The sequence below is a fragment of the Paroedura picta genome, chromosome 1, assembly GCF_049243985.1.
Source record: "Paroedura picta isolate Pp20150507F chromosome 1, Ppicta_v3.0, whole genome shotgun sequence".
NCBI lineage: Eukaryota > Metazoa > Chordata > Lepidosauria > Squamata > Gekkonidae > Paroedura > Paroedura picta.
The window spans coordinates 50,702,704-50,725,713 of record NC_135369.1 but is presented as its reverse complement, the minus strand read 5'-3'; the positions used below and the strand labels follow the sequence as shown (position 1 = coordinate 50,725,713).

At 42.5% G+C, this 23,010-nt stretch overlaps 1 long non-coding RNA gene across 2 annotated transcripts; it reads right to left on the bottom strand.

The window, feature by feature from the left end:
* Positions 1-286: 286 nt before the first annotated feature.
* On the bottom strand, positions 287-20,699 carry LOC143837300 (uncharacterized). Of its 2 annotated transcripts, none has more exons than XR_013230954.1 (3): positions 20,104-20,699; positions 15,952-16,068; positions 287-445 (listed from the first exon to the last, which is right to left on the bottom strand). It is a non-coding gene; the product is annotated as an uncharacterized LOC143837300 (long non-coding RNA). The 2 variants fall into 2 exon arrangements; XR_013230956.1 differs by having other exon boundaries at positions 15,952-16,035.
* Positions 20,700-23,010: the final 2,311 nt, after the last annotated feature.

Below are 23,010 nucleotides of genomic sequence, written 5' to 3'. Positions count from 1 at the left end.
CTGTTGTTCTAACTATAAGACTAATCGTTTGACCACTATACCATGTTGGTTCTTTTGCTAGACTCCAGACTGCTTCAGTGCAATAATATTAGAGCAATCATCTGTCATGATCAACTCACTACTCTGAAACCCCAGCTTCAAGTCTTCTAAAAGTCTGTTTCTCACCCTTTTCATTGCAGAGATATGAGGAGAAAGGTGTACCCTCTTCTATCTTGAATACAAATCTGACAAGAAGCTTGCTTGGGGAAAAAATCAAACCCGGAAATCAGCAGTAGATCAAGGCAACGTGATTATATTTTTAATGACATGTAGCTATGCAGCAATTACCAGTCTTGGAGATGCCCTCTGGTGATGGTGGGAATAGCAATTGTAAGGAACTGAGGCAAGAAAATTTCAGAGGAAACTGCTGTGAGGACAATGTTGCTGCTGCAAATGCCTCTGTAGTCTGAAAAGAGAATATATGAAGAATCATCATCACCATGTGGAAGGACCTAAGGAAAGGGTACAGGGCTGGAGCCCTTCCAGCAGTTAGGAAAGCCAAGGCATGCTTACTTCAATGCATTTCTCCTCCATGAGCACCATGTTCAGGATTACACTGCCTGCTCTGTTCAGATCCTCAGGACTTGATTTCATTGTCCCTAAGTACAATTCCATCGTTTCCAATGACTTAATTTCTTTGCATGCTTAGCAAGCTTCTGTTGATAGTGATTGTTTGCCTACTTTATTATTATGTTTATATCTTGCTTGCCTTCCCTCATGGAACTCAGTGTGGCCCATCAGACCCAGATCTGCTTAACTACAGTAAAGGTTACTAATGATCATCATGTTCCAACTTTTAAAATTGTGGGGATTCATCATTACCTCTCTTTCAGTGTTTCCCCATCCCTCCCAACTTTTGCGGTTTATGAATTTATGAATGCAGATTGAATCTTAGGAGGTAATGCCTGCCGAAGAAAGAACTGCTTCTTTCAGTTGGTGAACTTTGGAATAGTTTTAGCAACAGGATCTTTTGATAATTAGTTTGGCAGCAAATGCTTCTTCCTACCCTTTGTTTAATTTTTTTTAATCTGCCAAATTTAAAGGTTAATGAGAAATCTGTTCATTAATATGATTTCTTTTATTAAAGAGTAACTGCCACAATAGCGAAATATTTTGTTAAATGTCCTTTTTACATTTTGCTTTGAAATGCCATGTGGAGGAGCATATTAACACATGAAAATAAATATATAATTTGGAGTGAAGAGCAACTGAACTGTTGCTTTTATGGAGTACACGTTCAACTGAAATGCATAATCCTAATGCCTTTCTCCTTCCAAGCTGCCTCTGGGTTCTTTCATTCAGTAAGTCTTAACTTCATCAGGGCAATTTGTGAATGAGTGGGGGTCTTGTTCAGCCTACATAACATGAGCAGATTGTACTAAAATTTCACCTCACTCCCAAGGGACTCAATACATTATGTTGGTTATAGCAGGAGATGTTTTGCTGACAGTGTTCAGTGTCATGAGAAGCATATCTAGAAGAAGTGGCAGGTGGGAAAGTGAGTCCAATGGAGAAAAGTTAAGAGTAAACAATAGCCTGAATGTCGAAGAACAATGAAGCCATTTGCTTAGAATGAGGGTATGGCGGTCATACTTGGTAACCAAATTACTCCGTTCTGAAAGCTTAGCCTCAGAAGCAATGGCCAGCAGTTAAGCTGCATATTGTTCCACGGCTTTTCATGTCACTGAATGGTAAAAGTGTGATTGATGGGCAATTTATTAAAAGTAGCTCCAACTATGTAATTAAACTACTTTTGTTGCTAGTTAACCACTGTAGCTGAACTACCAACAATAATAATTGCTTTCATTGATTTGTACAACCCCCTCATTCTTTAAATAATTACATAAGCTGCTATCATGCTGAATCATTGATATAAATACCAGCAGAAAGACCAATGCACTCTCTGAAAAGAAAAGAGGTATGCCTTCAGTTACTAGCAGGGTCCTACAACTAATTGCTATGATTATGCTGAGTGCATTGTTTTTAAGAGGGCTGACTGCATTCTCCAGTAAATGGCCCAGGAAGGATGAGAGCAGTTGTGATAGAGGGATGGCAACTCTGGCCTGCAAAAGTGCTGGAGATTTAAAGGTGGAACCTAAGGAGTGCTGGGTTTGGGGACAGAAGGGGAACTGCCTCAGTTATTATTTTAGAAAGTAATAATATGCACTGAGCTAACATCCATTGACCCTTGGAAACATTGTACTTGCCTCATTTGCCCGGCAGACAGTTTATGATTATGCCACAGAATTATAGAACCTTTGCAACTTGAATTAACAGACCAAAATGGAGAGTTTAAACGGAGATTAACTTCAAACTAGCTAGGCAAGTTCAGAGTTATAAGAATCACCATTCCTAATACATCTGTAAGGACAAGAAAACTAGGTGTGATCTAATTCAAGCTGCTGAAACACTCCATGTGCCCCTTTCTTGCCACCTCGACAGGATCCATGATGGTGTGTGTAGGAGGTGCCTCAGCAGCCTGCCTTAGTTGCAACCTAAGTGGAAGAAGACAGGATGGAAGAAGGCATGTTCGTACTCCTTTAGTACTCTCACCAGGATGGGGGGGGGGGGGAGTGTGCAGAACTCTGCAATATGGCTGGAGGCAGCAGCTGATGACAAGCATGTAATTGCCACCTCCTTCAACATTACTTGCTGTCTGTTGGATTGGTGCCCAACTTGGCTGACTTACATCAACTACCACATCCACTACCACAGAGCAATATGAACCAATTACAGCCACCTTATCCTGCACCATGAAATGATCTTCTCTGAACTACAGATAAGGTTCAACCAAACAGCTGATGTGGGCTCTATCAGTAACAGGGCTGATTTCTCAGCTGACTCTCATTGGGTTGTGTGAGGCAACACTCCCCTGATTCCTTTCAAGGGTTAATGAGAATAGTAACAGGCTATTCCATCTTGCAGATGTTGCTAATTGGATCTCTCTGCCCACATAGCCCTCATCATCTTCAAGGTCAGAGCTGGAAATGTGGTAATTACCTTCTCATGAGAATATGCAGCCTGGGATGGGAGGGTGGAATGAGAAGTGATGAGGTAACTTTCTGGAGAATTCCAGCAAGAACATGTCCTGACTGGGTGTCCTGATCGCCTGATGGTGCTTGGCAAAAAAACCTATAATTGAGCTAAGAGCCAGGAGATAAAAGGCTAGCTTGGATTCTGATGGACTAAAGGACTGGATTATGATATGCTCACATTACAACAGACAGCAATGTAGAGAATGCAAAAACTATGGCCTTTGATTCTTGAATTTAAAGCTTGTGCCATCTAATGCAGGTCTTAGAAACATGTTACATAGTTTAGTTTTTCTTGTTGCATAATTTTTAGTGTGTTATGTTGCTTGTAGATTAAACATTTTGTTCTGAAAGAGATGAAAATATTAGATATTTTAAAAAGGTTTAGCTACTTGTATATATCATTCCTGGGGACTCATGGGGTTCAGCCTTGGACACTTTAACAGGTTGATACGAAGAGAAAATTGAAGAAGGAAGAATCATAGATGTCACTTTGAGTTCTTGGAGGAAAGCTGAAATAAAAATGTATAGCCAGCAATCTGCATGATCACAGCAGATCTCAGAAGCTAAGTAGGGTTGGCCCTGGTCAGCATTTGGATGGAAGGCCACTAAGGAATACTAGAATTACTACACATAGACAGGTAGTGGTAAACCACCTCTAAATATCTCTTGAGTATATTGGGTGGGCACCCATCTCTTGGGTGGGCACAAATGTTCACGAACCTAAAAATGCCATAAAAATTGCCTGGGCTGCAGTTTGTGGCCCGCGGTCTGTGTGATCTCACCTGCATGAGCCTCCTATGAGCCTCCATGTGATTTTCTTACTGAGGATCAATGGTTTGTGGTGGGGTGTGCCTGTAGTGTCTACAGCACTGATCAATTGATCATTAAAGCAATGAGGGGAATGGACGTCTGCAGCGCTGGAAATATCAAAATGATTGTTCAAAGCTCTACAGGCAGTGCTGGTTACCGGTAAGAGAACAGAATGGGAGCAGAATGTATATACACCCAGTTCAAATACAGCAGGGTTTTTTTTTCTGACAGCAGTTTTTGCAGTGCATAAATGGTGTGTGCGTGTGTGTGTATGCTTGTGTGGGAGAGTTACAGATCAGTAGCCAGAAGTTTTTCATTAAGGGGCAGTTTTGCATGATGGAGAGCAGAATTGCACATTTTAAAGAAATAATACCCCACCCATTGTAGAAACAGAAGCATCTTTCCTTTAATACTGTGGTCCCCGGCCTTTTAAAAAGCCTCTTTAGCATTCTGCTTTTTAACATACTATTGCAATGCAGGATGGCCAAATGATCAGGGAGCCCAGCCTTCTCTTCAGCCTTTAACAGCAGCTTGAACTGAAGGAATAACCACATGGTGCTTTCTGTGGCATGGGAATAAACTTAAAGCTGTTTTGCAAATTCCTAAATATCAAGTTGCTGTTACACAGAAGCCTGATAAAGACTCTAAACTCCCACTGGCTACAGGGAAAGAGTCGCTTGCCTATTTAAATCAGTAGGAAGGTGGTATGCTTAATTGGACTGGGTCAGTCTCATTGAGGCTGTAATCTAAGAGCTGTTTCCTGGGAGTAAGCCCCATTGAATAAAATGGGACTTGCTTCCAAGTAGACATCTGAGTGCAACACATTCCCTATTTACCTACATTGTAGAACAGCTGCACAGGATTGCTTTTTATCTTTATGTCTCATGAGAAGGACAACTCTTCTTTTTAAAAGATACAAGGCCATTAGGATGTAAAAGTGAGCTGAGATCAACCATTGGCACCAACCATTCCACAGCCGTGCTAGGCTTCTTCTTCCAAGACAGGAAGGCAGGTGTTTGCTGGAATGGCCAATTTGAAATTCAGCCTGGCAGAGAGCCACTCCCAAGATGAACTAAGAAATCAGCTAGCTGGCTGGAATTGTGTGAGGTAGATTCTGACCCACCTACCTCTCTGCTCACATTGGGCAAAGGGACTTACTTCCTGCTTACCTTGTCTGAACACGCCCCCATACTTATTTCTGAATACCTACCCTGCTGGGTTGGTTTCTAAACTTGGGTGTGACCATTGATGCTTCACTATGGAGGCGCAGGTCAGGAAAGTAGCCAGCCAGCCATTTTTCCATCTTCACCAAGCTCGGCTACTAGTGCCCTACCTGTCCCCCGAACACCTGGCCACTGTGATCCATGCAACGGTCACCTCCAGATTAGATTTCTGTAACTTGCTCTACGCGGGCCTACCATTGTCTCTGATCTGGAAACTCCAGCTAGTACAAAATGCAGCTGCTAGGGTCCTCACCGGCACACCTTGGAGGGCCCACATCCAGCCTGTGCTGAGGCAGCTGCACTGGTTACCAATTGCTGTCTGGGTCCGGTTCAAGGTTCTGGTTCTAACCTTTAAGGCTTTACGCGGGCTGGGACCCACATACCTGAGGGACCACCTAGCGCCCTATGCCCCCCGCAGGGCTCTGCGAGTGAGAATCTTCTGGTCGTTCCCGGCCCTAGGGAAGCATGCCTGGCCTCGACCAGGGCCAGGGCCTTTTCGGTCCTGGCCCCCACCTGGTGGAATGAGCTCCCGGGAGAGCTGCGGGCCCTGCGGGACCTTTCAATGTTCCGCAGGGCCTGCAAGACGGAGCTCTTCCGCCAGGTCTATGGTTGAGGCTGGGGCTGCTGTGGTACATCGACTGCTCTCCCCCGGGCTTCTTCTTGAACACCATTGACCTCCTTCTCCTCCACTCCCCCTTTTTTTAGGAAGGGGGGTAAGAAGGGGATTTTATTGTTGTGCTGCCATGCGGTGATATTTTTAAGTCTTTTAATGGGAGTTTTAATGGTGTTTTAAGACACTGTAACCTGCCACGAGCCATTTGGGAGTGGCGGGAAATAAATTGAAATAATAATAATAATAATAATAATAATAATAATAATAATAATAATAATAATAATAATAATAATAATAATAATATGGATTCAGGGAGGCTCTGAGTCACCTATCCTTCTGCGCATGCTGACCAGAGAGGTTTAGCTACTAGGTTCCTTGGCTGAGGACCCATACCTCCTCTCATTAGGACACCTCAGAGGAAGGAGGCTCTGATCAAGACCTAATGCCCTACTGGAGATGGGCTCTAGTGGCATGGCAGGATGGGTTTGGTGTCTGGGAACAGGAACCCGGGCATGTGGGGGGTGAAGGATTCTTATTTGGACAGCATGTAAAGCTGTTAGTCTGGTGCTGCTGGCTTGCATGAGGTCTGTTTTATGAACCTCCTGAAGTTGCACCTTTCATTTCCAAAAATGATAAATTTGCTGGGGGCACCTGCTTTGGGGGGGGCAATAATCGGCATCCCAAGTCCAATCTGTACACAACTTGGAGGTCATGTACAGGGGAGGTTTGATGCTTCTGGATTATCATGGTTTGTTTGTTTGTTTATTTATGATTACATTTTTATACCACCACTCCCAGCATAACCAGTTCATGGTGCTTTACAACAAAGAAACCCATAGTACATCCATAAAATATCATAAAATCATCATAAAACATATTATAAACCCAATAATTCCATGATGATGATAAAAAATCAACACTCCTCCCCAACGACTCAATGCCAAGGCATTAACAAGTTATGCCATCACTATCTTCTGGTGTAACCCAGGTGAATAGATTGCCCTTTTATGCCCTATCTTTCTAATATTGACAACTCTTAATTTAGAAGGGCATTCACATTATTGCGCTATAATGCTCTCCCTTCAGCATGGGAGCTTCCACCCCAGTAACGAACTTGAATATGCCAGGATGGTAACATCGAGAACACCGAACATGTAATTTTTGATTGCTGTATTTACAACCAATTATATCAGGAATTGCTGTATTCCATCTTCACTGACTTAAGGGCTACTTCAAGACAAGCCAAATTAAAGGAACTCCTTTCGATAAAAATAAGAATTTATACAATATTATTGCCAAATATGTAAGATTAGCTATTAAATGTAGAAGTGCCTGGCTGAATATGCACAAGGGTTAGGATAGATCTATTGAACATATGAAGTATTGGGGAACTTTTAACCAATCTTATATTGTGCTTTACTGTTTTGTATTTTGTACTGGTCGCTGACTGAAATAAATGTCTCTGATCTGATAGATTATCCAGTAGTTCTGGACTCGGTCTAATACCCAGTCCAGGAAAACCCAAGGGGGGTGGGGCGACCCGATCCCATAGCCCCAAGGGGGGCGACCCAATCTCACTCAACCAAACACCTGGTGGAAGAGCTCCATCTTGCAGGCCCTGTATACTCCTGGACGTGCAGTTGTGACTTTCCCCACAGAGAACTTTCCTTGGGTACCTGCTTTGGGGGGGAGGGAACTCAGTCCCCTAAATCTAATCATCACCAAACTTGGAGGGCTGGTAAAGGAGAGGTAACAACCAAAGTCTCTGTAAGTTTGGCATCTCTAGCAAGTGGGGGGGGGAGCATTCTACCACATCACAAACCAAACCAATTCAGGAAATGGGAAGGTTTGTGGTAGTCCCATGAATCATGAATGTGCACATCCCTACTTGACTTGGCAACCCTACAGGATCTCTGTAAATTAGCAGCAACTTGACAGCAAAAGAAGTATGTTTACATAATAGGCATTACTTTAACATCTTGTTGTTAGGTGCGAAGCCGTGTCCGACCCATCGCGACCCCATGGACAATGATCCTCCAGGCCTTCCTGTCCTCTACCATTCCCCGGAGTCCATTTAAGTTTGCACCTACTGCTTCAGTGACTCCATCCAGCCACCTCATTGTGTATCTAATGTAATAGTCCTGTTTCCACATGGTAAAGTAAGCAAAAGAAGTAAGGTAAGCAAAAGAAGTATTGTTCTCCCACTGATCTTTTTGGTGTTGATCAATACAAATCTGTAAACAGGAAAGGCTACTGGCTGAGTTTGTACAAAGGTATACCACCATTGATTTTGACAGTATTATACATGTTTATGACAGTGATGAATGAGACTTCAAAAGCCATCCAACCCTGTCTAGATAAAAGGTCTCTCATAATGAAGGGATAATTTGTTGTCATGATGCTGAAAGGGCTCTGAAAATTACTGCTAGTCTAATTAGGAAAACTTTTAGTTGTAATTTTAATATGTATTTAAAAGTTCTGAAAAATTACCCCCCCCTCTCCAAATAAACATTAAAGCAGGAGGTAATATTTCTTGGCCTTTCAATTCTCCCAAGCACATTACATGTACACTTAATCATATTCATAAGTGTTCCTTTCCTGCATAAATTAAAATTAAATTAAATATGTGCAGAATCCTGGAGTTAAATTTACTTTGCTTGCATTAATATACAGGATAAATGTAAACGTTTATCCTCTCTCTCTCTCTCTCTCTCTCTCTCTCTCTCTCTCAAGACAGGAAAATCTTATAAGCTTAATAAAATAATACCTTCATCTGCTTATATTATCAGCTTCAGTGAAGGACAAGGCTACTAAACCATTGTCGTGTGGAAGATGGAGTTTCAAAGTGTTGTGTCATAGCACTGCAGGTTGAGAAAAGCTGTACTGTCCAGAATTTCCTCCTCTGCCCAATTTTTCAGAGAACTGGTATTCTGCCTTGTACTGAATATGATTATTTAATTCTTGCTTTGCAGCATCAAGACAAGATGCTGAGAGGATGTTACAGCAGGAGACTTACATTGCGTGGTTGCCAGCACCCACATATCTGAAATGGCAACTCAATCTAATATGTCCACTTCCCCTGAATCTATGCAAGAATTTGTTTACTCAAAGAAAGTGAAGCATCTCTTAGATTGAGAAAGCTGTTTCACTGTATGGAGAATAAACTAAACAACCTTATTGTTTCAGGAACTTGCTGGAGTCAGTTTCAGATGCTTGAAGGCCCATTGTAAAATACCTCTTGGTAAGCATCCTGATATGATAACTGATTCCCCTGCTGCATCTTCTATCCGCAGAGCAGCTACTTGATTCTCTTTACTACAGGTGAGCCACATGGCAAGTGAGTAGATCTCCGGCAGCTGCTACTCCAAAAAGGACAGGTAAGCAAGACAAGGAGTGGTAGTGACTCAGCAACCATGCCCCCCCCTCACACTTGCTTTCTGTATTGGCAAGTGGTAATGGTTGAAATGACTGGTCATAGTTGCCAGCTATCATGGATGGCTAGGGCTGCCAACCTCCAGGTGGCACCTGGAGTTCTCCCTCTTTTGCCATTGATATCCGGATGACTAATATCAGTTCCCCTGGAAAAAAATGGCTGCTTTAGAAAGTGGACTCTATGGCATTATACGCTGCTGAGAACCCTCTGCTCTCCAAACCTCACCCTCTCAGGCTCCACCCACAAAATCTCCATTTATTTCTCAACCCAGAGCTGGTAAACCTAGGAGGACGGGAAAAGAGGAGATGTGCTGCTGCTTCAGAGGGTGAGCAGATCCCAGTCCCAGAACTAGTGGCGGTCCTTTCCTTTCTCCACTGAAAGTAGCTAAGGACAGAAGAAGCCAGCCCAGGAAGGGACACCAAATGCTGCTGCCACTACCAGGGATAGTCACTGATGGCACCTTCCAAGAGTGGTGTAAAAGATAGGTGTCTTGTCAATAGGCTCTAGTATGGATGGTTGTCCAGTGCTGCCAACCTGTACCCATACCAATTAAAATGCCTTTTGATTGAGCAAATATTGGCATTAAGCTTGGATAGAATGTGTACCTTTTGGTCTCTGTTTTTTGGGCTGTAAACAAAACACACTGATAGCCAAACATCTCCCTTATCTGCTGCATCATGTCCGTTGCGATGTGGCGAGGATTTTTTGAACAGCCTAACTTACCATGTTTGGCTGTGACAGGCAGATGTGAGCCAGTGGTTGGATCTGTTCAGCTCAGCATCGCATTACTTGAACACCTGCCAGGCTTGTGTCACCTGTTTTCAAACCTGAGCATATGTGAAAATACTGCTGATTCAACAAATCATCATTGGCTAGTATTGTCATTAAAGTCTATTTTGACAAATACTAAACAGTGAAATTTTCTTCAACATAGTATTTGTGTTTGGCTGATTTATATGATCTGTGATTGATTTAATTGTCTATATGTAAACATTAGCCTGTTAAGTGGAGTAGAGATCCACCAAGGCAAGTAAAGCGGAACTCAATCAAGTTGTGTGTGCAAACAGCCAATTGAGCTGTGCTCAGTTGTCAAGAATACAAAGGAATATAGTAAAGCAATGTGCTGAACAGCCCCAGTTGTGTCAACAGACAAATACACAGTTTGTAAAAAAAAAAATGGCTTTCAGTTCATGACTGGTAGGGCATATTATGCACATACAGGTTTTCACCAAAGTCAGTATACTGACTCTTTTAAATTGTCATATAAAAAAGGTTACATTTATGCAAGTGCTCTGATACAGTGTTTTTTTCCTGCATACGATTATGCATTTGCAAGACTTACAAAGACAAATCCTTAAGGGGAGGGGACAAATCCTTCCTCTGTTGTGCTAGATGCTCATTGGCAGGCCATGGTTAGCTGCAATGTCACCTGACTGCCACTCTGGCACATGCTGCTGGCAGGGCTCCATGGGAATTGTAGTTCATGGACAAGGAGACCTCAACAAGAAATTTCTGTGGGGGCACACAGACTTTTGAAAACACTACAACCTTTCTCCCTGAGAGGTATGCTGTTCCTTATAGAGAGTAGATTGAAATGCCTGCAAATGCCTCTTAGGGAATGAATAAATTAATTTCAGCTGGTGCAGAGGTGGGAGGGTCTGCATCAAACAAGGGGTGCCTCAAGCTCCCATTGGTGGATGAGGGACTAGAGGCTGTCCCTTCACCCATTAGTGTACAGTGGCATAGAGGAGGAGACCAAAAACATGCTAACATTTATGCATGTGAAAACAGGCAACCTCGGTACAGTCGTAAAAGAAAACTTGTTATAAAGCTAGTTTTAAATACTGCACAGAAAAGACGCAGTCACCACTATGAGGGGAGGAGTGCCATGCAGAATCAAAAATACTATGCTGGGTTTTCCATGGTGAAAATGGTGCCATGTGCAGAAATAAAAAATACATCTTATTCGGCTGACTTTTTGCGAGGATTCCTGCCATGTGTAATACTCCTAGGCATATGCAAGAAAATAACGGTATTTTGGAGGATTGAGTATATTGGACCCACCCCTCAAAATCAATATCTGCTGGTACTCCTGAATATCAATACCAGTACCAATATATGAATTTGGCCATATTTGGGAGTAACAAATATTTTTAGTTCTGTTATATCCTATGGTGTCATTGAAGTCAAAGGCAAATCTAGCCTGAGTATTCAATAGTCTATTGGGGCAATGGTTGAGTTAGAGGCACCAAATCTGCAGCCTAGCTGCTGAAGCATTTCCTCCAAAGAAATCCCAAGTTTCACAAATATTGGACCAGGAGATCCAATTCTATGGGTACCCAAAGAAGCTGCCCCCATCCACCATTGTTTTCAAAGGGGGGGGGGATAGCTAGGCCCAACAGAATGTCCAGAGAATCTCTGCAGTGCAAATGGTGTATCATTTTTACAAGGCCAGCCCAGCCACAAACCCACTGCAAGGTGTCCAGCAGAACCAACACCACTGTGGCAGTGCCAAAGCTCAACAGGACTATTGTCAAATCTGAGAATCTCTGAAGTAGAAACTGAGGGGTGGCAGAATCAGTGCAATCAATGTTCTAGCACTCAGCAGCAGAATCCATTGCCAAACTACTAGTACCCAGCAGTTCAGAAGCAGAACCCAGAACAAAGTTTGAGTCCTGTGGCACCTTTAAGACCAACATTCAAGGTATAAGCTTTCATGTGTATCTGAAGAAGTGTGTATGCACACAAAAGCTTATATCCAGATTTAAACTTTGTTAGTTTTAAGGGGCCACAAGACAGTATAATGAAGGATATATGATCAATGCGTCACTGTAAGTCCACGTACGTTCTGAAAGACATCATATCTTTAAGGGAGAATTGCTAGGAAATTCGGAGGACTCTATTGACCCTACAGGAAAAAGTCAATATGCCCATAGCAAGATAACCTAGACTTTGGACCTAGCAAGATAACCTAGAACCCCAGCCCTTGGTTATTAGTGACACAGGAAGACCTGCCCAGAAATGTTTTGGTTTACCACTCATGTGGAATCCTAAATATTATGTTATAGTTTGAATTTGTTGGCAGAGTCTAAATATGCATAGAAGCTAACACACTCGCTGATTAAGAACAAAATGGGTTTATTGAGTAAGAGAACAGCATATAGGAAAGAGGAGAGATAGAAGCCTGCCTGTCTGCTCTCATTGAAGACAGAAAAACTGTTTTCAGAAGAACAGGGGAAAACCTGAATGAACCAACCAGAGGCAAGAAGAATTCTTTAAAATAGGTGAAGGTCCTTAGCCTTGCTAGCTAGCTGTCATCTTTACTGCTCCTACAGGATTTTCAAGTTACTTCTTTGTATATAGGCACGGTAAATCTGGCATATTCCAACACTCCTTCCCAAGATCTAATGAGCAGAGTCCATAAGATTCATCTTCCCCCGTAGAATCTTAAACTTTTCTTAGAAGATCCATCTGCATTCTGCTGCCCTCTTCCCTGGAGGGAGTTCAATGACTGTAGCGATTTAATCTCTTCTGCAGCCTTTCTCCAATGTTCTGCTTGGTTACTGGGCATTCATGCTGTCTTTCCATGTAGAAGGTTCCATCGCAGTTTCTGTCAGATAAGGCAGTCTCCCTGGTGGTATTCCCTTGTTTGATCTTCTAATTATCATCTGGCTCTGCAACCCCTTCTGGTGCCTGAGACGGCAGATGTGTCATTTTTGCTGCAGTCCAAACAAACAGAGGCACCCTTAACCATCAAATGGCTTTCTTAGTTCCTATTCTCTTTTTCCTGAATTTGGGCTGCATATTATGCCTCCTTTCTGCCTAGTTATGTTTTTAGACTCTGCTCTCATAACTGGTGTTGCATACCTAAGCAACTCACAGCCCCATCTAGAGGAGAAGTGCTGACAGTTCATTTCATCTGAACTCTATAATTAAGTTCATCACTATTTAGCAGGTAGATGGGTATTTTAGGGTAGGATTGTAGTTACAACTGATCTAAAGGGTATAGTGTTACTCAAACTGGATGTTTTTATGTTGCCCAATTATTGTGAAACTCTGGGGTTTCTTAATGGTCCTGGAAGAGTTTCCCAAAATGATGGGAGTTAATTCATTTTTAATATATTTTTAAGACATTTATCTGGTGATATGACAACATTATAAATGGTCATATCAACCTACCCCTCGCAAATGGCCAATCATGGGCCTGGAGGGGGTGGGAAGGAGAGGGGGCCCTGGTTGGGCGTATACACAGGTGTGTTTCCAAACCATATTCTGCATGTTTGCACCACTTCTGAGGTTTCTCGAAGCCTGAAGAATGTTTCAGGGATTTCTCAATGGTAAAAAAGTTAAGAAAGGCTGTTTCCCCTTCTTCTCCTAGCGGTGAGGCCAGCTGTTCAGTGGATGATATTATAGGCCTTGAGCATAAACCTGGTGGAACATTTATGTCTTGCAAGCCTTCAGAGCCCTGGTTTCTCTTGGGAGCTTGTTCCATCAGGCTGGTTCAATTCCACCTACCTCAGGCTGTGGACCTTGAGCAGGTCTTGATCTGAGGATCATTATAGGGGATTATAGGATCGTAACGCTTGCAGTGGATTATACTACCATCCCTATATGTGTCCATATTTTTCTCGGAAAACAGAGGCAACAAAAGCTTTCTTTCCTCTGTCAGAGTCTCTCCATCTTCAAGCCTATTGCCTCATTCACCTTACACTTGTCCCTCACATAGCTGAAGAAGCTTTTCTTGCTCTTTTCTCTTCCAGTATTCTGGTCCATGGGATGACTCTCATCATGTCTCTGAGTTTATTAAAGTCCTATGAAAGTCTGGTATATCTGACTATGAACTTCTCCCCCCCCCCATCTCAAAAGGAGTTCTAGGAGGAAATGGTCAACACCCCCCCCCCAAGGTCCCTACCTTCTTTACCCCATCCACCAGCTCTCAGTATTAAGTCGAATATGGCCGACCCTCTCGTAGGTTCTTCCATCATTTGGTAAATGAAATTGTCAACTAGGCAGGTCAAAAAGTAGCCAGACTCTGGACACTTAGCAGAGTTTGTTTCCCAGCATATATCAGGGAAATTGAATTCCCCCATAATTACAAGGGCAGTATCCACATCTTCACCCTGGTCAAGTAGTCTGTAGCATACTACTTGTTTTTCCCTCCCTTCTATTCACCCAGATACTTTCCACAGGCCAGGCAGCTTAAGGTGGCTTTGGGCCGCAGCTCACAGCCAGATCTAGTGGGGCAGGCGGGGGCTGGGCAGCTTGTTAGCAGGGCCGGGATAGAACTCCTTAGCAGGCAGTCAGCAGGCCGGGAGGCCCTCATCAGCAGGCCCAGCCTAGCAGGCCAAGAGGCCCTCGTTAGCAAGCCTTCCACTACGACCCTTTGCCCAGGGCCCTCTCCCCTTACCTGCTGCTGGCTCCAGGCACTGAGGCGTCTGAGAGCAAAGAGGCTAGAGTCTAGGGACGGAAGGCGAGAGCTGCATGGGCAGGGCCAAGCAGGGCAAAGCTGGCTCCACCCTGATTGGCCCTATTCTAATTTGGACAGCCGGACACCTCCCACCCCTAGGCTATTTCATAAATATATAGAGGAACAAAAATGGATAAGGATGATGTTTTATGTGCATGCATAATGCCTCAGATAAAAAAAGTTCATACCCTGAATAAAACTTTGTTGGTGTTAAAGGTGCCACTGGAATCTAAATTTATTCTGCTGCTTCAGATCAACACGGCTGCCTACTTGAATCTTTCCACTGGAGTGTCACTCTCCTCACATGCAGTGTTGCTTCAACTCCTCTTAACCTTTTATGTTTTTTTTAATAACTCGTATCCATCTCCTACTGCATTCCAGTTATAGGAATCTTTTCAGCATTCCCATTTAACAGTGTTTTTTTTTCTGTTTTAGGGTTGACTTCGCAGCTTGCTGCATTTTCTTGTGAGTCTTATGAAGGACTGTTTGTCAGTGGATCTATAAAATGAAGTGTACATTCTCTCTAATCCCAGACATATTGATGGTGACTGGGATTACTCAGTAGTGAGAGGTCTTTCACACAAGGTTAGAGGTTATTGCTTCACATTTCCAGAGCTGAGCCATAACACTGAAAAGAGCTACTAGTGCTAAGCTCTGGTGATTGCCTCAGACTAAACACACAGGTTTGTCAGATTTCAGATTCAGATACCTTTACTGGCGTAAGATGTGAAATACATAAAGCAACAAGAAATAAAATTCCTGGCAAAGACACAGATTACAATGATAGTCATAGAATCATAGAGTTGGAAGGGGCCATACAGGCCATCTAGTCCAACCCCCTGCATCTTGTTCTCATTTGCCCATTTTTCCATTGTGTTCAGATCTCGTTGAATTCTGTCTCTATCTTCTTGAGCATTTGCCAGTCCTCCCAATTTGGTGTCATCTGAAAACTTGATGAGTAGTCCCTCCACCCCCTGTAGCCTTTCCTGTTTACAGATTTAGAATCATAGAATCATAGAATCATAGAATCATAGAATCATAGAATCATAGAATCATAGAATCATAGAGTTGGAAAGGTCCAACTCTTCAATTTATCCATCAGAACATCACGGGGAACCTTATCAAAAGCTTTACTCAAATCCAAGTAAACGACATCAACCGAATTTCCACGATCCACCAAACTGTTACTTGGTCAAAAAAGGAAACCAGGACCTGTTGGAGACAAATCCATGCTGACTTTCTTGGATTACCAAATTGTCCTCCAGATGTTTTCAGATTGCTCCCTTTAATATCTGCTCCATTATCTTCCCCACAACAGAGGTCAGACTCACTGGTTAGTAGTTTCCCGGGTCATCCTTCCTCCCTTTTTTGAAGATCGGAATAACGTTTGCTCTCTTCCAGTCTTCCGGGAGGTCCTAAAGATGATGGACAAGGGTTGTGCAAGTTCTCTGGAAAACATAGTGTTTTATGTTGTGCAGCTGATCTGCATCAGAGTTAGATCAGTTCTTAAGATCTGGGTAGTCAGCATTTGCTGGCAGCGTCTCATGGGAATTGTCATCCATGGACATCTGGAGGACCACAGGTTGACTATCTCTGCTTAAGATGTTCGACAGAATTTTTGCAATGTCCACTATCCGTGAACAACATCTTCACCAGGCGTTTCTAATCAGCGCACAAATACTTCAGATATTCCATAAGAAACCCAGATAGTGATGGTACATCTGAAATTTGGGGCAGTTGAAAAATAGGTGGGGAAGTGTATCTGGAGCATTACATCCATGCAGGCAACTTCTCTCATTTCGGGGAATTTGAAGGTAACGGCCTCTTGATAGGTTTGATGGAAAAATATTTGGGGGGGGGGTAATCATCTAAAACTTGAACATATAAGGGCATTGATTTGTAGGACCATGGGATGTCCCAGTGACTAGGTGAACAATTCCTATAATTGATGTGCCAATTATTTGAATATCCTGGTCTAACATTTTTGTAATCAACTAGGACTATACACTCATCATAATTGACTAGAGCTGGTAGATCTAATCCTAAACAATGGAGTTTATGGGATATTATTTCATTAAAGCCCTTAATAAAGTAGGGATCTCCTAACAAATTAGAAAGTAAAGATGAAGGAAGAAGATGGAAGTTTTAACCAATATCTGAAAGTACATAGCCAGGCTCTGGTTTCTAGAGTCTGTTGATCAAGTTCAGACAACAGCCTAAAGTTATCAACACATTTTGGCACATCCAACACTTGCATAAAAAAGGTAAATTGACATTTTTTCTAAATTGTTGTTGAATGCACCAATCCAGATTGGGATTCCATAGAGCATTTGGGGGATTATTTTAGCTGCATAGATTTTCATTACAGCAGAAACATTCCTATTTCCCTTCTGGTGAAAGAATTTTGTCAGTAAAGCCAATTGTCCCTTAGAGGTTTTAACAACCTTCTCCTTATGGTATGCCCACTTTCTGTTATAGCTAAAATTCATACTAAAATATTTGAAGTGATAAACTTGCTCGATTTGATTGCCTCTCACCTTCCATTGGTATTTACCAATGGTATTTAGCAAAGACTAAGATCTTAGTTTTCTCATAATTTATAGTAAGATGGTTTTCATCACAGTAGTCTATAAAAGTTCTAAGATATCTAATTAGGCCTGTTCGAGTTCTTGATAGGATGGCAGTGTCATCTGCATACAATGAAAGTGGTGTAGATCTACTACCTACTGATGAGGGGGGGAGGTGACCACTGGTTCTCCCAAAAAGGGCTGGAAGGTCACTAAGAAAAAGATTAAATAAAAGGGGATGAAGGATGCAGAGAGGCCCCTGACAAAGGGGCCTCTACTAATTACTGTTTCTCCTATTTTTAGACTTTCTGTAAGACTTTCACTAGGAGCAGTTTGATCTGCTCCTAGATTCACCTGGGTCATCCTTTGGCTCATAGGTGGGAACAATGGGGACATTGTTTAGTTTTTAAAGACCCTAGTTACCAAGGTTCCCTTAGACTGCAGATAACTACGTCTATTCCGGAGTAAGGCTGGAATTTAGGGGGATTGAAAGCTTAGAAGCAATCTTAGGTTTGAATGAGTGGAAGTTAAGAATTCATATGCAAGCACATCAGTTTGATGGAAATTAATTCCACTGGCATAAATGGGTTTTGACTAGATGTGCAGACCTCCAAGAGGGTAGAGAGCCTCTGTGCTTAAAGATGGTTAGACATATTCTAGACAGTTGTAAGACAAAATTCTGAGGAGGATGTTTTCTATCATAATCCTTTATGGGAAGGCGTCAGCCTAGCCCTTCCCTTCTCCCTTTGCAGATTAACAAACTCTTTGCTCAAGGATTCAATCTTGGAATCAGTAGAAATAGTTTCTACTGTTCTTGCCACTAATTGTAAGAACAGATCCAGGTTGCCTTTAGGTATGTTTGGAACATTAACTGGATCATCCCTAGTTTTACTTATAGATTCAGGGATTCTATAAGACTCCTCATCCCCCACTTCAGTATTTGATTCTTCTGAGGAAGGGTCACAGGCTTGTCTATGTGACTGAAATAATTTAATTTATTGAAATTATTTTAATTTTAGGAAAATAAATTGTATAGGTTTTTTAAAGTTGATTTGGTTGGGAGGGAGGGGCTGCATAAAGCTTGAAAAAAAATTTCCCTTGATGCTGTAAAACTGCAATGTATGTCTTGTTTTGTGGCCAAAAATGTATGCATTTATTTATTTCCCTAAAATGTTTATGTCATGCTGACATGTAGGCTACTGAGGTGATAGAACATATCTGATCGTTCTCAGTGTTGAGACAATGGCATTTTGAACATGTTCCAATAAATCTTTCCTGTATAGAAGCTGAACCAAATCCAAATCTGGGGACTGGAAAAGGGTTTCAAACTGGCAGTCATCCTGCAGCATCTTAGTTCTTCCAGGCTTTTCTAGAATGAGCTGGGTGTGGTTTAGAAGACTCTGGTGACCTGTAAATGCAGCTTTTGATCCGAAAAAGTTTTAGGGAACATATTAATCCTGTAGTCATGTTAATTTTTAGATGGGGTTAAACATACAGGTTTTAAAATTTAAAGACCTACCGGCTCCAGTATATCTTAGTTACAAGACACATATAATTAAACTATAAAGCCTCACAGCAACTTGCCAGCAACTTGCCAGCTTGAGATTGGCACCTTCTTGCTACACCTTTTCTCATTTTATTATTCATTTTAAGCTTTTCAATTCCCGCTGTTCTATCCTAAATCTAGAATCACAGGGCAGCTCTGACAGCGCAAGTTAAAATATTTATATTTATTAATGCATAAAACAAAGCTAGAAACTACAGTGAACCACCTACAAATGAAATAATACAGCAGTCATGAAGCCCCTTGATGGAATTCCTGATGTGTTTTCATACCCCAAAAGCTACTATCGGGATCTACAATGGGACTCAGCCAATGACATTTGGAAAGGGGTCCCAACTTTTTTCAGCTTGTGGTAACTTTTGGAATTTTGACCTAATGTGGTAGGCAAAGCTGCAAAATGGCTGCCACAGCTTACCTTCAATTGCACAGTGAAGATCCTTGTGCTGTGCTGGCAGCTGTTGCCAAAGCAACTTTTTCAAATATTTGCACAGCCCATCAAATTTCCAGTGGCAATTAGGAGCCTTGCTGGTCAAAAGCACCATATGGCCCCTCCTAGTTTCTGAAAACATATAGTGGGCATCCAGAAAGGCGTCATGGGACCAATAGGTACCAAACTGGAGAACCCTATCCTACACTATTTCTACAGTCATAAATGTACATTCATCCACCGGGATGCTCTTAGTCCCAACAGGGGAAAAGATATCTTTATTATCTCTGTGACAGATGGCACTTTAAATTTTTTTAGAAGTGCTATACGAACACCTGAAGGATTGTAAAGGGTTAATTATTCACAGAAAAAGAGAGCCTTGAGTGACAGGCTGTTCCAAACAATCTGGTTAGCATCAGCTGAGTAGTGAAGGCTTAAGAGAGCTACATGCTGAAATTTCTCAGGTAATACCAGTACGTGCACAAACTTTAGGTCATAAGCTTCTTTCTGACCGGTTATGCATGGGCCGGAATGCTCGCGCTGATAGTGGCAGGACATCAGGGAAAATCCCTGATTATGCACGCCGCCACTGCCAGCGCGGGCATTTCCCAGCTCAGGCCCTTGGAAGACCCGCGTTAACGGAACGCGGGTTCTTCTGGAATCCTGGGAGGCCACAGGTGTGGGCCAGCTTGACAGAGCCCCGTGCATAATTGGAGGAGCCTGGCTTTCAACTCAGATCCTCCCCCCAAACTACAGCATCCCTGCAGGGACGCCTCTCACCTCTGCCAGCTCCGCAACTCCACAGAGCCAACAGGGGCGACTCCTCACCCCCGCCATGGTGGAAGAGCAGTATGCTGCTCCCCACCATCCTGCAGTGGAGGCCCCCTGCTCTCAACCCCCCCCCCCAGCTGCTGCCGCTGCTTACCTGTGCTCCCGGCGCTTCTGCCCCCGCATTGCGTTCACAGAGCCGTTGCACTGGCACAGTTGACGGAGTTCCACCCCCGTGCATGCAGGGGGGATGGCAGGGCTTTCGGCCCCATCTCAACGGCACGGTTAGCGGCACGACATACCTGCTGCCATGCATAATCGGTCACAGTGACTTAATCTTTATGTTGAAAGGCTTTTGTTTCAGTGTTGTCCTTGGAGGTATCTCCAAATCTTTTGGTTTCTAGAAGGCTGGTGCATTCTTTCCAGCACTCAACCCCCTTCTCTTGAAACACCAGTAGTCTTGAGTTTGTTTTTTTTAATTGATTCTTTAGGCAGTTTCTAACCATGCCTGAACAGGATTTACTACTTTCTTCAGAGCTAGCTCTCTAGAAGATCTATCCCCTTTCCTTGACCTGAATGGGAGTCTTCACCTACATCTTCGACTTTCCTTGCCAACTTTTCCTCCAGTTCTCTTTCTTTTCTCTAGTTCTCTGTCTTTCCTCCAGTTCTCAGCTAAGGCTGAAATCAGATTCAATTCCGTACAAAGCAGAAATCTGGTTGAAGTTCTGAACAGCAAGCATTTTTCAAGTCTTTCTCTGCTCAGCTGATAATAACCAATCGGATTGCTTCAAGAAGCCTGTCACTTTAAGGATGCTTTTTTCTATGAAGAATTAACCCTTCACAGTCCTTCAGCTATTTGTACAGCATCTTTGGCTTTTAGAAATTGCAGTCCATCACACACCCTTCAAAATATAGCTGTAATCTTGTGCCCCAAACACATAAGTGGAGACCAAAGTAGGCATGTGCATTCAGTATACAAAATTGAGAACATACCTGGACAATACTTTTTCAGTATTTTGAAGCCAAATACAGTTTTACTAATCTGCTCTGGCTACTGGTATAGCTGGCTTGAATAAAATCTGAATTATTTCAGTTTTTATTCAGGCATATGCAGCAGCTATACTGCTGAAATGGTTACCAGAATTTAAATTTAATAGCTTGACTGATCTGCCAATCAGCTGTTAATTGTAAGTGGCTAACAGCTATTTAAACCCTCTTTTTCACTCCAAATGGAGGGGAGCAAAATTATTTTCTGGAATGGATTACAAATCCTACCAGACAGGCACTTAAAAATACTGGGGTGGCTATTTTGTGTTTGGCCACCTTACTCCTCTTGGTAGGAGATCACCAAGAAGAGACTCTGAAGATGACTCACATGATCTGATAAGCTCAGATATGACAAGGAAGTCTTTGAGGCAACCTGGTCTTATTCCATGTAGGGAATGATATATTTACAAACCAGAGGCCTGCAGTCACATCCCTGGGCCTGAAAGACAGCTTTTCTGCCAGGTGTTTGGTTGAGGCTAGGAATAGAAGATCTGGCCCCTCTTCCTGTGCCCCTTGGCACTCTGTGACTGTTATCTGGGGCTGCCTATTACATCCCCTGGGCACACAGGGAGGTTCTGTTGGCTGGAATGGGGGGGTTTGGGGGTTTGGGGTGGGAAGATTAGGAAGGGGTTTTATAGAGTTAATGTCTTGTTTTATTGTTGTGAGCTGCTGCACACCAGCTGGTACTGGGGGTAGTAGCATATAAGCAGGATAATCAATAAAAAATTTCCCCTGCCTCACTACTATTTCTTTCCTTTCCCTGAAAGCTCCCCTTTCCTGCTTCTTTCTGTCCTTGCCAACCACCAGCTACCTACCTTTATTTGCCCTCATCTTAGGTTTTCTCTCCTTCCTTCACATGGAAGCCCCTACCGAGGAAAACTGTTGTTCAGTTACAGGGTAAAAATGCCACGGGACTTGCAAGGGCAACTTATTTTCTTGTTGTAGTTGCCTAATAAAATGGTCACCTGATAGCATTTTTTCTTAAATATGCAGGCTCTGGTTCTATAATTTTGGGGTATTTTAACTCCCAGTGTTTACTTTTTAAAGATTTCAGATTTTTTGGCAAACAGTCCTTTTGTCTTCTAAAAATTTAAAATATTTGTTTTAAAAAAACAAAAACATTTCATTCCTTTTTATTTGAAGAAGCTTGGCAGAAGGAAGAGAGAAGTATGATTTTTAAATAAGTAAATGGAAAACTAATACAGTTTGGCTGACAAAACAAACTCAGTAATTCTGTCTTTTGAAAGGCTCAGAGGTGGACTTTGCCAAAGCCAGTCCTGAGGTACAAGCCCACAGTTTGGTTCCATGGGAACTGGTTAGGAATGTAGATCACATGGGGAACAAGTAGGAACCTGAAGTATCTGGAACAAGATAGGCCAGAAAGGTTGGCTCAAACTTTAGACTACACAGAAGCTTAGGCAAAGGAGCCCGGCAATAACAGGCCAAATAACAAGTTGTTCCAGCAAAGGGGTGTGGCAGGAATAGGATGTATGTGATTAGAAGCGCCTGTGTATCATCTCTCTTGTGACTTGTCATATCTACCAACCTATTGTCTATCAACATACTTCCAAACCCCTATACAAGCATCACTGCCTAAGGAACCCCCCTCCCCCAGTATTATGCAGTGCTGAAGGCTCTACTCTCTTAGCTGTGTTTGATTACTGAACAATAGGTTGTCTCCAGTGTTTTAAACATCAAGACAGCCTTTGTTCCATAGGTTAAATATATACTAGAACACTGTAATTGTCCTATAAACGGCCTGCAATAGCACACTGTGATCTCAGCAGTGTGAGAAAGGCCAGGATGTACCCTGACTGAGTGTATTTGCCTCATTAAGTGTGTTCATGAGAGACAAGATGCATCCATCTCCAATTCAAAAGTTTTATTGCTAAAATAATTGGAGAAACAGAACCCTAAAAAATGACAACTGTATAACAACTCCCATTTACAATGTTTTAACAGAGTATTTACTAAAAAACAAAATGAAAATTATTAACTGAGGACTGGACTCAGAAAA